A 16,832-nucleotide genomic window follows, 5' to 3' on the forward strand; every position below is an offset into this window, starting at 1 on the left:
TTTATTTATTTATTTGAGAGAGAGAGAGAAAGCACAAGCCTGGAGGAGAGGCAGAGGGAGAGGGTGAAGCAGATCTCCCACTTAGCAGGAAGTCCGATGCGGGGCTCGATCCCAGGACCCTGGGATCATGACCTGAGCCAAAGGCAGATGCTTAACCAACTAAGCCACCCAGCATCTCAGGACATTAACTTTTTAAGAACTGAGACCATCTCATAGCTGTTTGACTCCATTACCTCTTAGCTATGTAATCTCTCTGTGCCTCAATTTCTTTACCTGTGAAATAGAAATATTACTATAATCTCAGAGAGTAGTTGTAAGGATTGAAATGATCAGTACATAAGGAGCAGTTAGTACAGTGCCTGGTACACAGGAGGTATTTGGTAAACACTGGCCATTACCAATATTATGCATGCAGAGAAGTCTGAGCGCAGATATAGGCTGGTGTGACTAACTAGGCTGGATAACGTGCTGAAGTGGGAATGGAAAAGGGTCAAATACAAATGGTACTAGGACGGAAGATGCAGAACACATGGTGACTGACCCGACTGACAGTAGAAGGGAGAAGAAAAAGAAAGTTAAGGATGCCTCTAAAATTTCTGAAGTGTAGTAATGTGTAGTAAAATTTCTCTACTTAAAAAGGTAGAAGGGGCGCCTGGGTGGCTCAGTTGGTTAAAAGTCCAATCTCGGCTCAGGTCTTGATCTTAGGGTCGTCAGTTCAAGCCCCACATTTGGCTCCATGCTGGGTGTGGAGCCTACTTTAAAAAAAAAAAAAAGAAGAAGAAGGTGGTGGTGGCTGGGGTACCTGAGTGGTTCAGTTAAGCATCTGCCTTTGGCTCAGGTCATGATCTTGGGGTCCTGCGATCGAGCCCGATGTTGGGCTCCCTGCTCACAGGGAAACTGCTTCTCCTTCTCCTCCCTGCTCATGCTCTCTCTTGCTATCTCACTTCTCTCTCTCTCAAATAAATAAAATCTTTTTTTAAAAAAAAGGGCTAAATGGATATAGTTTTCCTAATCTTCAAAGTCTGATTAGATAATTTCTCTTATTCTCCAACAATTCAAGGCCCATCTCACAATAAAGAATAATAGCTGAATCAATTAGAGTTGAACCTCTTGACCACAGTCAGTGTTTTTTTGTTTATATTAGTCCCACAAAATTAAGATGGCTCTAGAACGTATTTTCACATGGGCATACTGTGCCAGCTTATTTAAATATCATTTTGGGAAATCTTTTATTTTTTTCAGAGAGAGAGAGGGGGAGTGGAGAGAGAGAATCTTAAGCAGGCCCCAAGCTCAGTGCAGTGCCCAATGTGGGGCTCGATCTTAAGACCCTGAAATCATGACCTGAGTCAAAATCAAGAGCTGGTTCCTTAACCAACTGAGTCATCCAGGTGGCCCATGGGCTAGGTTAATAAAAAAAAAAAAAAAAAAACAAAACTAGAAACAAACCTAAATGCCTGCCAAGAGTGTTTGATTAGTAAATTATGGCACAATTATACAATGTAATATTATGAAGCTGTAAAAAATATTTAAGGAAGTCTCCATGAGATATGCTATTTGTTTTTGCCCAGAAAAAAAAGCAGATAAAAAAACTGTGTACAAAGAAAGGGGGCAAATAATACACATTTTGCTTGTACACACGTAAGTTCTGGAAAGATACATAAAAAGCTAATGAAACCTGGAGACAGCACCTGGGTAGATGGGAGCATATAAATAGGAAGACAACTTTTCACTGTATATTAATTAACTTCTTGATTTGGGAACTATATTTATAAAAAATTAAATACACTGAACTAAACAAAAAGAGTAGCCCTAAAATATTTCAGGGTTGGAGATACTGGGTATCATACTGGGTATCTGAACTGACTTGGACTTCTTGAAATATTCAGAAACAGAGATGAATGGAGTCACTGAAGGGTTTCTGTGATTATTTGCAGTCCCTTATGACAAAGCACTTCATAAAGTCTCAAAACAGGTATGCTACTCAAACTCCCATATACTACATGCAGCAAATACAAACAAGTATAAGGAGCAGCTTTTTTTTTTTTAATTTTTTTAAAAGCTTTAGTTTTAAGTAACGTCTACACCCAACATGGGGCTCAAACTCACAACCCCGAGATCAAGAGTCACAAGCTTTTCTGAATGAGCCAGCCAGGCGCCCAAAGGAGCAGCTATTTTAAAGTCAGTTCCCTCACTGCCTAGAAACTATTTGCCTTAAGAGAGTAAATACTTTTTTACTCTATGGTCTGGAAAGATCAGATCAAAAAATGTAAAGGACTCTACATCAAAGTACAGCATTCTATTTTGCTTAGGGTTTAAGTCTTTAGTTACAAGGAAATGTATTACAAATAACTTGCCAAATGGAATATTCACAATAAAACCATTAACTTAGCTGGACACCAGGAAGATGAAAGAGTAGAGAGGGATGCTCTAAAAGCTGGTAGATCCCAAAGGACTATTTCTTTAAACTGATACAGGTTTCCAGTGGAAAAGTAGAAACAGAACAACAGTGAACGTGGTGCATTAGCACCAGGAGCTTTAACTTCGCAATTCTGGGGTTGTAGAGAATAATTACATTATCTTCAGCACAGTTACTGGTTTTCAAGTTGATTTACTCCAGAATTAAGTTAGTGATGGAGCCGGTTTCCATACAACACTTTATCTGAAAGGCAGTCTTTCTGAAGAGTTAGCACACTTGCTCTACAGAGCAAAACTATGGGTGAACACAACAATGAAATGGAGGTTAGCTCAATATAAAGAATCATGCAGCAACTGAATCTGCTAATACATTGCAGCTAAATTCTGCTACCACACAAAGTAATAAGCTCCATATTCAATTAAATCATCTCAAATACATGCAACATGATACCATGGCAGGCACAATGGGTATTGTGATATAATAAGAAATAAAGATTTGGTTTTCATTCCAGTTCCTGGCACAGAAATCCTAAAACCCTTGGAATTTCCTGAGACATAGGAGAGAAATGTCATTTGTTGTTATTAATAATAAACCTGAGTGTATGCAAATGAGGTCACCTTGGTAGGCCCCTAGAAAGCTTCAGAATGGGGTCTGGTTGCCAGAGTTGGACCATATAATTAGAGAGCTGGAACTTTCAGCTCCACTCCCTAACCTCCAGAAGGAGAGGGGCAGGAGATTTAGTTAATCACCAATTGCCAATGATTTAACCATTCATGTCTACAAAATGGAACCTCCATAAAAACTCTAAACAGTGGGGTTCAGCTTCCTAACTGGTGAATACCTCAAGGTGCTGGGAAAGTGGCACACCCAGAGAAAACAGGGAAACTCTGTACCCCTCTACCACATTCCTTGCCCTGTGCAACCCTTCTATTTGTTCTTGAGTCGTACCCTTTATGATACACTGGTAATGTAAGTAAACTGTTTTCCTGAGTTCTGTGAGCCATTCTAGCGAATTACTGAACCTGAGGAGGGACTGTGGGAACTCCTGATTAACATATATTTATGAAAACAGCATAAACTCACTAGAGAAAATTTAGAATACAAAGAAAATTCTATTGCCCACAGGAAACAACTGCAAAAAACCATTTAAAAACATGGCTTTCAGAAAGGATTTCCACCAAATGCTAAAAGCAGCAGGGGAGAAAAACTGGCCAATATAACTAAATTAACATTTAAACTCTAGAGTTTTGTCTTTATATTTAGATTAAGGAAATGAAATTTCACTCCAAGAAATAGAGTGTATTTGGTTTAAGGTGCAGCTGGCTCAAGCATCGCAAATACCACAAATGTAATAAATACTTATTTTGCCATAAGGAGTTCAATAAGATTATTTTCAACTAGAAGAACAGGTTTTAGCTTTACCTACTAGGGGAAAATTCTGAGCTGCTTATCAGGGGGCACACTGTAGATTAATGAATGCTACTGTAAAAGCAACATAAAGAAATCAGGAGTGGAGGAACAACCACCCATGATCCCAAAAACTAACACAAAGTCCACACATTACCACTACCTTCTTGTCCAGAGGCATATGATTACCACTCTGTTGCACCAACTGACAATGTTCTGACAAAATTTCTACTTTGGGCTGAGCACTGTACTAGCTCCTATTTCTCTAAGTTGTTATATTTAAAGAATTTAATGGGACATCCAGTTTACACAGTGGTAACAGTAATTAACAGTGTAATAACAAGTCCCTTTATAATAGTACCTTACTGTGTTTTAGCTTCATATACAAAATAAAGTGGAGCTCAGCTTCAGGGATGATAAGTATAAGCAACTAGCCTATTAATAAATGCAATTTGGTAATACGCAAAAAGCCTTAAAATGTACATAAAATGTAGCAGAGGGAGTTAAAATGTTGGGATTTAGAATGGGATCAAACTTGAGTTGTTACCAACTTAAAAGAGACTAATAAGTTGTTATATGTAACCATAAGGTAACCATAAAACAAAAACCTACAGTAAATACACAAAAGATAAAGAGAAGGAAAAATAAGCATAACACTAAAGAACAGTCATCAAACCACAAAGGAAGAAAGCAAGAGAAGAAAGGAACAGAAAGGAACTACAAAAACAGCCCGAAAACAATGAACACAATGGAAATAAGTATATACCTATCACTAATTACTTTAACTGTAAACAAACTAAATTCTCCAATCAAAAGATATAGAGTGGTGGGGCGCCTGGCTGGCTCAGTCAGTAGAGCTTGTGACTTTTGATCTCAGGGTCATGAGTTTGAGCCCCACAATGGGTGCAGAGTTTACTTGAAAAATAAAAAAAAAGGCACAGAGTGGCTGAATGGATTAAAAAAAAAAAAAAGTGGCTCAGTCGTTAAGCATCTGCCTTCAGCTCAGGTAATGATCCCAGGGTCCTGGGATCGAACCCCGCATTGGGCTCCCTGCTTGGCAGGAAGCCTGCTTCTCCCTCTCCCACTCGCCCTGCTTGTGTTCCCTCTCTTGCTGTGTCTCTGTCAAATAAATAAAATCTTAAAAAAAAAAAAAAAGACAGACTCATTTTAAATGTAATGACATACACAGACTGAAAGGAAAGGCACAGAAAAAGATGTTCCATGCAAATAAAAACCAAAAGAAAGCTGGAGTAGCTATACTTATATCAGATAAAATCAATTTTAATACAAAGACTATCAGAGACAAATAAGGGCATTACATAATGATGAAGGGTTAAATCCAATAAGAGGATATAACATTTGTAAATATTTATAGGAGCACCTAATATATAAAGCAAATACTAACAGACCAAAATGAAGAAACAGACAGCAATACAGTAATAGGGGACTTCAATACCTCACTTACACCAATGGATAGATCATCCAGACAGAAAATCAATATGGAGGGGCACGTGGGTGGCTCAGTCATTAAGCAACTGCCTTCGGCTCAGGTCATGATCCCAGGGTCCTAGGATCGAGCCCCACATCGGGCTCTCTGCTTCTCCCTCTCCCAATCCCCCTGCTTGTGGTCCCTCTCTCACTGTGTCTGTCAAATAAATAAATAAATAAAATCTTAAAAAAAAAAGAGAGAAAATCAATATGGAAACACTGGCCTTAAATGACACGCCAGACCAGATGGACTTAACTGTATATACAGAACATTCCACCCAAAAGCAACAGAATACACATTTTTCCCAAGTGCACATAGAACATTCTTTAGAACAGATCAGATGTTGACCACAAAACAAGTCTTAATAAATTTAAGAGGACTGAAATAATATCAAGCATCCTTTCCGACCACAGCAATATAAAACTAGAAATCAATTAAGACAAGGAAAGCTGGAAAATTCACAAATATGGAGATATTAAACATGCTACTGAACAACCAGTGGGTTAAAGAAAAACAAATTTTTTTAAAGACAGTATTCACCCACTTTTATTTTATTTATGTATCTTTGTATGTATTTTTTTTTGATGTACTGTTCCATGATTGTTTGCGTATAACACCCAGTGCTCCATGCAGAACGTGCCCTCTTTAATACCCATCACCAGGCTAATCCATCCCCCCACTCCCCTCCCCTCTAGAACCCTCAGTTTGTTTCTCAGAGTCCATAGTCTCTCATAGTTCATCTACTCCTCTGATTCCCCCCTTCATTTTTCCCTTCCTACTTTTTTTCTTTAACATATTTGTTTGAGAGGTACAGGTCTGTGATTCATCAGTCTTACACAATTCACAGCGCTCACCATAGCACATACCCTCCCCAGTGTCTATCACCCAGCCACCCCATCCCTCCCACCCCCCACCACTCCAGCAACCTTCAGTTTGCTTCCTGAGATTAAGAATTCCTCATATCAAAAAAAAAAAAGAATTCCTCATATCAGTGAGATCATATGATACATGTCTTTCTCTGACTCATTTACCTCGCTTAGCATAATACCCTCTAGTTCCAACCATGTCGTTGCAAATGGCAAGATTTTTTTTTTAAGGCTACATGACAGTCCATTGTATATATATATATATACCACATCTTCTTTATCCATTCATCTGTTGATGGACATCTTGGCTCTTTCCATAATTTGGCTATTTTTGACATTGCTCTATAAACACTGGGATGCACGGGTAAATACCCAGTAGTGCAATTGCTGGGTCGTAGGGTAGCTTGATTTTCAACTTTTTGAGGAACCTCCAGACTGTTTTCCAGAGTGGCTGCACCAGCGTGCATTCCCACCAACACTGTAGGAGGGTTCCCCTTTCTCTGCATCCTTGCCAACATCTGTCGTTTCCTGAATTGTTAATTTTGTGAGGTGGTATCTCATTGAGGTTTTCATTTGTATTTCCCTGATGCCAAGTGATGTTGAGCACTTTTTCATGTGTCTGTTGGCCATCTGGATGTCTTCTTTGGAAAAATGTTCATGTCTTCTGCCCATTTCTTGATTGGATTAGTTGTTCTCTGGGTGTTGAGTTTGATAAGTTCTTTATAGATTTTGGATACTAGCCCTTTATCTGATATGTCATTTGCAAATATCTTCTCCCATTCTGTCAGTTGTCTTTTGGTGTTGTGGACTGTTTCCTTTGCTGTGCAAAAGCTTTTTATCTTGATGAAGTCCCAATAGTTCATTTTTGCCCTGGCTTCCCTTGCCTTTGGCAATGTTTCTAGGAAGAAGTTGCTGCGGCTGAGGTCGAAGAGGTTGCTGCCTGCGTTCTCCTCTAGGATTTTGATGGACTCCTGTCTCACATTTAGGTCTTTCATCCATTTTGAGTCTATTTTTGTGTGTGGTGTAAGGAAATGGTCCAGTTTCATTCTTCTTCATGTGGCTGTCCAATTTTCCCAACACCATTTGTTGAAGAGACTTTTCCATTGGACATTCTTTCCTGTTTTGTCAAAGATGAGTTGACCATAGAGTTGAGGGTCCATTTCTGGGCTCTCTATTCTGTTCCATTGATGTATGTGTCTGTTTTTGTGCCAGTACCATACTGGCACATACCATACAAAGTGATTTCAGCTTTGTAATAGTTTGAAGTCCGGGATTGTGACGCCAACAGCTTTGCTTTTCTTTTTCAACATTCCTCTGGCTATTCAGGGTCTTTTCTGGATCCGTACAAATTTTAGGATTATTTGTTCCATTTCTTTGAAAAAGTAGATGGTATTTTGACGGGGATTGCATTAAATGTGTAGATTGCTCTAGGTAGCATTGACATTTTCACAATATTTGTTCTTCCAATCCATGAGCATGGAATGTTTTTCCATTTCTTTGTGTCTTCCTCAATTTCTTTCATGAGTATTTTATAGTTTTCTGAGTACAGATTCTTTGCCTCTTGGTTCGATTTATTCCTAGATATCTTATGGTTTTGGGTGCAATTGTAAATGGGATCGACTCCTTAATTTCTCTTTCTTCTGTCTTGTTGTTGGTGTATAGAAATGCAATTGATTTCTGTGCACTGATTTTATATCCTGCCACTTTACTGAATTCCTGTATGAGTTCTAGCAGTTTTTGGGGTGGAGTCTTTTGGGTTTTCCACATGAAGTATCATATCATCTGCAAAGAGTGAGTCTGACTTCTTTGTTGATTTGGATGCCTTTTATTTCTTTCTGTTGTCTGATTGCTGTGGCTAGGACTTCTAGTACTATGTTGAATAGCAGTGGTGATAGTGGACATCCCTGCCGTGTTCCTGACCTTAGGGGAAAAGATCTGTTTTTCCCCCACTGAGAATGATATTTGCTGTGGGTTTTTCATAGATGGCTTTTATGATATTGAGGTATGTACCCTCTATCCCTACACTGTGAAGAGTTTTAATCAAGAAAGGATGCTGTACTTTGTCAAATGCTTTTTCTGCATCTATTGAGAGGATCATATGGTTCTTGTTCTTTCTTTTATTAATGTACTGTATCACACTGATTGATTTGTGGATGTTGAACCAACCTTGCAGCCCAGGGATAAATCCCATTTGGTCATGGTGAATAATCCTTTTAATGTACTGTTGGATCCTATTGGCTAGTATTTTAGTGAGAATTTTTGCATACGTATTCATCAGGGATATTGGTCTGTAATTGTTTTTGATGGGGTCTTTGTCTGATTTTGGGATCAAGGTAATGCTGGCCTTATAAAATGAGTTTGGAAGTTTTCCTTCCATTTCTATTTTTTGGAACAGTTTCAGGAGAACAAGTATTAATTCTTCTTTAAATGTCTGATAGAATTCCCCTGGGAAGCCATCTGGCCCTGGGCTTTTGTTTGTTGGGAGATTTTTGATGACTGCTTCAATTTCCTTAGTGGTTATAGGTCTGTTCAGGTTTTCTATTTCTTCCTGGTTCAGTTTTGGTAGGAATGCATCCATTTCTTCCAGATTATCTAATTTGCTAGCATATAGTTGCTCATAATATGCTCTTTTAATTGTATTTCTTTTGTGTTGGTTGTGATCTCTCCTCTTTCATTCATGATTTTATTTATTTGGGTCATTTCTCTTTTCTTTTTGATAAGCCTGGCCAGGGGTTTATCAATTTTATTAATTCTTTCAAAGAATCAGCTCCTAATTTCATTGATCTGTTCTACTGTTCTTTGGGTTTCTATTTCATTGATTTCTGCTTTGATCTTTATTATTTCTTTTCTCCTGCTGGGTTTAGGCTTTATTTACTGTTCTTTCTCCAGCTCCTTTAGGTGTAGGGTTAGGTTGTGTATTTGAGACCTTTCTTGTTTCTTGAGAAAGGCTTGTATTGCTATATACTTTCCTCTTAGGACCACCGTGGCTGCATCCCAAAGACTTTGAACAGTTGTGTTTTCATTTTCATTTGTTTCCATGAATTTTTTTTAATTTTCTTTAATTTCCTGGTTGACCCATTCATTCTTTAGTAGGATGCTCTTCAGCCTCCATGTATTTGCGTTCTTTCCAACTTTCCTCTTGTGATTGAGTTCTAGTTTCAAAGCATTGTGGTCCAAAAATATGCAGGGAATGATCCCAATCTTTTGGTACTACTTGGGACCTGATTTGTGACCCAGGATGTGATCTATTCTGGAGAATGTTCCATGGGCACTTGAGAAGAATGTGTATTCTGCTGCTTTGGGATGGAATGTTCTGAATCTATCTGTCAAATCCATTTGCTCTAGTGTGTCATTTAAAGTCTTTATTTCCTTGTTGATCTTTTGCTTAGATGATTTGTCCATTTCAGTGAAGGAGGTGTTAAAGTCCCCTATTATTATTGCATTGTTGTCCATGTATTTCTTTGATTTTGTTATTAATTGGCTTATATAATTGGCTGCACCCGTGTTAGGGGCATAGATATTTACAACTGTTAGATCTTCTTGTTGGATAGACCCTTTAAGTATGATATACTGTCCTTCCTCATCTCTTATTATGGTCTTTGGTTTAAAATCCAATTTGTCTGATATAAGAATTGCCACTCCAGCTTTCTTTTGATGTCCATTAGCATGGTAAATGGTTTTCCGCCCCCTCACTTTCAATCTGGAGGGGTCTTTGCCTCTAAAATGAATCTCTTGCAGACAGCATATCGATCAGTCTTATTTTTTTATCCAATCTGATACCCTCTGTCTTTTGATTGGGGCATTTAGCCCATTTACATTCAGGGTAACTATTGAAAGATATGAATTTAGTGTCACTGTATTGCCTGTAAGGTGACTGTTACTGTATATTATCTCTGTTCCTTTATTATCTCTGTTCCTTTCTAGTCTATGTTACTTTTAGGCTCTCGCTTTCCTTAGAGAACCCCTTTCAATATTTCTTGTAGGGCTGGTTTCATGTTTGCAAATTCTTTTAGTTTTTGTTTGTCCTGGAAGCTTTTTATCTCTCCTTTTATTTTCAATGACAGCCTAGCTGGATATAATATTCTTGGCTGCATATTTTTCTCATCTAGTGCTATGAATATATCATGTCAATTGTTTCTGGCCTGCCAGAATGTTTTTACCATTGTAGGTTATAGACATCTTGTCCCAAGCTGCTTTCAGGATTTTCTCTTTATTTCTGAGACTTGTGAGTTTTACTATTAGATGTCAGGGTGTTGAACTATTTTTACTGATTTTGAGGGAGGTTCTCTGTGCCTCCTGGATTTTGATGCCTGTTTCCTTCCCCAAATTAGGGAAGTTCTCTGCTATAATTTGCTCCAATATACCTTTTGCCCATCTCTCTCCTTCTTCTTCTGGGATCCCAATTATTCTAATACTATTTCGTCTTATAGTATCACTTATCTCTTGAATTCTGCCCTCGTGATCCAGTAGTTGTTTATCTCTTTTTCTCAGCTTCTTTATTCTCCATCATTTGGTCTTCTATATCACTAATTCTCTCTTCTGCCTCATTTATCCTAGCAGTTAGGGCCTCCATTTTTTATTGCACCTCATTATTAGACTTTTTGATTTCGACTTGGTTAGATTTTTAGTTCTTTTATTTCTCCAGAAAGGGTTTCTCTAGTAACTTCCATGCTTTTTTTTTAATTGTCATATCCTTTTATTTTTTTTTAAAGATTTTTATTTATTTATTCATGAGAGACAGAGAGAGAGAGAGGCAGAGGGAGAAGCAGGCTCCCAAGGAGCAGGGAGCCCGATGTGGGACTCGATCCCAGGACTCTAGAGGTGAAGGCAGACGCTTAACCATCTGAGCCACCCAGGCGCCCTCTTCCATGCTTTTTTTCAAGCCCAGCTAGTATCTTATCGTCAATCTGACCTCTAGTTCCGACACCTTACTAATGTCTGTATTGATTAGGTCCCTGGTAGTCGGTACTGCCTCTTGTTTTTTTGAGGTGGGTGTTTCCATCTTGTCATTTTGTCCAGAGGGGAATAGCTGAGAGAACAAAATGCTAACAGGATAACAACGACCCCAGAAAAATATACACTAAACAAATCAGAAGAGTCCCGAAACCGGGGGAAAAGAAAGGGAAAAAAAGAAAAGAAAAAGGAAAAAAGGATATGATCAAATATGATCTGGCTGGTGAATAGATCAGTACCACACACTAGATTTTGGGTGTATTTTCGTCTGTTAGAAGAAACTGCCTCCCAAAATTTTGAGGAAAGAAAAACTTATATATGTACAAAAATAAGGGTAAATACAATGAAGGGATGAAATATGACTGTAAAGATGAAAATTATAAAAGATTTTATAAAAGGAATTGATAAGAAATTGGTTGAAAAAAGAAAGAAATTTTTTAAAAAAGGGAGAGAATGTGATCAGGCAGGAGACTAGAACAAAGCCATACACTAGAGATTTAGGGTATATTTTGGTCTGTTAGAAGAAACTGTATCCCAAAATTTTAAAGAGATAACAACTTACATATATACCAAAAATAAGTTTAACTACAATGAAGGCATAGAATATGAATCTTCCAGAAAGTGGTTGCTATTCTGTTCAGAGAGTTGCTGCTCTTCTTCGATTTGTTGAGTTCATAGGTGTTCAGAATGGTTTGATAGTTATCTAGCTGAATTCCTGGGACCAGACGAAATTTAGGTCTCCTACCCCTCCACCATCTTGCTCATCCTCCCTATTTATTTTTACTTTTGAAAGTAGGCTCCATACCCAACATGGGGCTTGAACTCAGGACCCTGAGATCAAAAGTTACATGCTCTACCAACTAAGCCAGCTAGTCACCCCAGAAAAAATTTTTATAAAATCAAAAAATATCCCAAAACAAACAAAAATGGAAATATAACATTTTATGGGATGCAGCAAAAGCAGTTCTAAGAGGGAAGTTCACAGTAATAAATGCCCACCTCAAGAAATAAGAAAAGTCTCAATCTAATTTTACACCTCAAAAGCTATTAAAAAAAAGAACAAATGAAGCCCAGAGTCAGTAGATGTAAGGAAATAACAAAGACTAGAATAGAAATAAATGATACAGGGGCGCCTGGGTGGCTCAGTCGTTAAGTGTCTGCCTTCGGCTCAGGTCATGATCCCAGGGGCCTGGGATCAAGCCCTGCATTGGGCTCCCTGCTTGGTGGGAAGCCTGCTTCTCCCTCTCCCACTCCCCCTACTTGTGTTTCCTCTCTCACTGTGTCTCTTTCTGTCAAATAAATAAATAAAATCTAAAAAAAAAAGAAAAAGTTAACAGAAAAGATCAATACAACTTAGAGCTGATTCTCTGAAAAGATAAACAAAACTGATATTTATTCAGACTAACCAAAAAAAGAGGGACAGGACTTAACTAAAATCAGAAATGAAAGAGGAGATGTTACAACTGATACTAAAGAAATATAAAGGATCACAACAGATTACTATGAATAATCATACACCCAACAAATTGGAGAACCTAGAAGAAATGAATAAATTCCTAGAAACATAGAGCCTGCATGATAAAACAAGACTGTATCATGAAACAGAAAATCTGAACAGACTGATAACTAGTAAGGAGACTGAATCAGTAATCAAAAACCTCCCAACAAAGTCCAGCACCAGATGGCTTCACTGGTGAGTTCTACCAAAGATTTAAAGAAGTATTAATACAGTACTTCTCAAACTCATCTAAAAATAGAAGAGGAGTTAACACTACTAAACTCATTTTATGAAGCAAACATTACCCTGATATGAAAACCAACAAGGATGCCACAAGAAAAAAAGTTACAGGCTAATGTCCCTTATGAACACAGATGCAAAAATCCTCAACAAAATATTAGCAAATGGAATTCAACAAGTCATTAAAAAGATCATACATGATGATCAAGTGGGATTTACTCCATGGATGTAAGGTTGGCTCAACATCAACAAATCAGTCAATGTGATATACTACATTAAAAAATTAAGGATAAAAATCATATGTTCATCTCGATAGATACAGGAAAAGCGTTTGACAAAACTAAACATTCATTTATGACAAAAACTCTCAACAAAGTGGAAATGTCCCTCAACATAATAAAGCCTACAGCTAACACCATACTTAACTGTGAAACCTGAAACCTTTTCCTCCAAAATCAGGAACACGACAAAGATGTTCACTCTGGCCACTTTTATTCAACATGGCATTGGAAATCCTAGCCAGAGCAATTAGGTAAGAAAAAGAAATAAAAGGCAACCAAATTTAAAAGAAAGAAGTAAAAGTGTCACTATTAGCAGATGACATTATATATAGAAGACCCTAAATATGCCATCAAAAAAGATGTTAGAATAAACAAAGTCAGTAATATTGTAAGATACAAAATCAATACACAAATCTGTTGTGTTTCTATATGCTAATAACAAACTAGCAAAAAGAGAAATTAAAAAAATAATATCATTTGGGCACCTGGGTGGCTCAGTCGTTAAGCGTCTGCCTTCGGCTCAGGTCATGATCCCAAGGTCCTGGGATCGAGCCCCGCATTGGGCTCCCTGCTCTGCGGGAAGCCTGCTTCTCCCTCTCCCACTCCCCCTGCTTGTGTTCCCCCTCTCGCTGTGTCTCTCTCTGTCAAAAAATAAATAAAATCTTTAAAAATAATAATAATAATATCATTTATAATTGCATCAAAAAGAATAAAATACCTAGGAATTAATTTAACCAAGGAAGTGAAAGACCTGTATGTTGAAACTATAAGACACCCAGAGGTGCCTGGGTGGCTCAGTTGTAAAGTGCCTGCCTTTGGCTCAGGTCATGATCCCAGAGTTCTGGGATCGGGCCCCCCTTCTGGCTCCCTACTCAGTGGGGAGCCTGTTTCTCCCTCTACCCCTGACTCTTGCTTTCTCTCACTCTACACACACACACACACACACACACACACACACACACACACACACAATCTCAGTGGAATAGAATAGAGCCCAGAAATGAACATGCATATATGATCAATTAATTTACAACAAAGGAGTCAAAAATATACAATGGGGAGGGGCGCCTGGGTGGCTCAGTCATTAAGCGTCTGCCTTCGGCTCAGGTCATGATCCCAAGGTCCTGGGATCGAGCCCCGCACTGGGCTCCCTGCTCCGCTGGAAGCCTGCTTCTCCCTCTCCCACTCCCCTGCTTGTGTTCCCTCTCTTGCTGTGTCTATCTCTGTCAAATAAATAATAAAATCTTTTAAAAAAATATATACAATGGGGAAAGGATAATCTCTTCAATAAATGGTATTAGAAAACTGGACAGCCACATGCAAAAGAATGAAACCGGACCACTATCTTATACCATACACAAAATTATCTCAGAATGGATCAAAGATTTGAAAGTAGACCTGAAACCACAAAACTCCTAGAAGAAAATACAGGCAAATTATCTCCTTGACAAAGGTCTTGTCAATGACCTTATGAATCTAACACCAAAAGTAAAACCAACAAAAGCAAAAATAAACAAGTGGGACTAATAAAAACTAAAAGACTTTTTTTTTTTAAGATTTTATTTATTTATTTGACAGAGAGAAAGACAGCACAAGCAGGCGGAGTGGCAGACAGAGGGAGAGGGAGAAGCAGGCTCCCTGTAGGGCTCAGTCCCAAGACCCTAAGATCATGACCTGAGTCAAAGGCAGATGCCTCACTGACTCAGCCACCCAGGTGCCCCAAACTAAAAGACTTCTGCACAGCAAAGAAAACAACCAACAAAATAAAAAGGTAACCTACTGCATACAAGAAAATATTTGCTCTTTAAAAAAAAGGGGGGGGGTGCCTGGGTGGTACAGTGAGTTAAGCATGCAACTCTTGGTTTCAGCTCAGGTCGATCTCAGGGTCATGAGATCGAGCCCTGCGTTGGGTTCCATGCTCAGCAAAGAGTCTGCTTAAGACTCTCTCTCCCTTTCTCTCTGCCCCTTCCCACTGAGCATGTGCTCTCTCTAAAATAAATCTTTAAAAAAAAATATTTGCAAATCATATATAAGGTGTTAATATCCAAAATATATAAAGAACCCATACAACTCAATAGCAAAAACAAACCATCTGATTTAAAAATCATCAGAAGACTTGAATAGGCATTTTCCCAAAGAAGACACAGATGGCCAACAAGTCAAAATCACTAATTATCAGGAAATGCAAACAAAACCATAATGAGGTATCATCTCATACCTGTTAGAAAGTCTATTACCCAAAAGACAAGACATAAGTGTTGGTGAGGAGACAGAGAAAAGGAACCCTTGTGCACTATTGGTAGGAATGTAAATTGGTACAGCCACTATGACAGTATGTAGGTTCCTCAAAAAATTTAAACAAGAACTACCATTATATGATCCAGCAATTCCACTTCTTGGTTTTTTCCAAAGAAAATGAAAACATTAATTCAAAAAGATATATGCACGCCCATGTTCACTGCAGCACTATTTACAATAGCTAAGAAATGGAAACAATCTAAGTGTCCATCAATGAATGAATGGAAAAAGAACTTGCAGTATATATATACACAATAGAATATTATTCAGCCATAAAAAATAATGAAATTTTGCCATTTGTGACAACATGGATGGATGTGAAATAAGCAAGACAGAGAAAGACAAATACCACATTATCTCACTTATATGTGGATCTAACAAAACAAAACAAGCTCTCAGACACAAAGAAACTACTGGTGGTTGCCAGAGGGAGGTGAAGGGTAGGAGAAGGTAAAGTGGAAAGAAAAAGTAAAAAACAATTTAATTAATTAAAAAATGTGCATACAAAGGATGTTTGTTCAACTATTATTTGTAATAGCAAAAGATGTATCAGCAGCCTAAGATTCTAACAAAAGGAAATAATTTAAACACTGGTATATCCTGGGGCGCCTGGGTAGCTCAGTCAGCTAAGCATCCAACTCTTGATTTCAGCGCAGGTCATGATGTCACAGTCATGAGATCAAGCCCCAAGTCGGGCTCCACACTCAGCAGGGAGTCTGCTTGAGATTCTCTATCCCTCTCCCTGTGCCCCTCCCCCACTTGCTCGCAGGCGCTCAGGCTCTAAAATCAATCTTCTTTAAAAAAAAATAAACAAACACTGGTATAGCCCCATAAAGTACTATTATTTAGTCAGTTACTATTTTTTAAGATAAATATATACTGATATGTTTATAATACAGTAGTGAAAAACAACACATACAAAGTATCCCATTTTCGTAAGTGTATCTGAAATTAACTGTGCCAGGTTTCACCCTCCTATTAATATCATACTTCTATTCTTAGTCAAATTATGGTCTAAGACAGAACTGGCTTAAATGTTAGTTATTAATTCCCCCCAAGTCATTTGTGTCCTAAAAAAAAGATGTCTCACCTAACAGCCACCAAATCTAGGGGCACCTGGGTGGCTCATTCGGTTGAGCCTTCAACTCTGGGTTTTGGCTCAGGTCATGATCCTAGGGGTTGTGAGACTGAGCCCCAAATCAGCTCCATGCTCAGGGGGGAGTCTGCTTGAGATTCTCTCCCCTTTTCCTCGCCCCCTGCCCCTCCCCCTACTCACAGACACACATGCTCACTCCCTCCCTAAAATAAATCTAAAAAAAAAAAAATAGCCACCAAGTCTCTCAGCTATATTCACAATGCAGGATCCATCTTCCTGCTCTCATTC

The 16,832-nt window shown here is 38.3% G+C and overlaps 1 protein-coding gene across 3 annotated transcripts in view; it reads right to left on the bottom strand.

Annotated features, from left to right (window-relative positions):
- The window catches only part of SMIM14 (small integral membrane protein 14), an 84,339-nt gene that overhangs the window by 10,393 nt on the left and 57,114 nt on the right, over window positions 1-16,832 (bottom strand). The gene's annotated exons all lie outside the window — the stretch shown is intronic.

This window comes from Callorhinus ursinus, unplaced genomic scaffold, assembly GCF_003265705.2.
Source record: "Callorhinus ursinus isolate GAN/ISIS: 27379988/994484 unplaced genomic scaffold, GSC_fseal_2.0 scaffold4, whole genome shotgun sequence".
Lineage (NCBI taxonomy): Eukaryota > Metazoa > Chordata > Mammalia > Carnivora > Otariidae > Callorhinus > Callorhinus ursinus.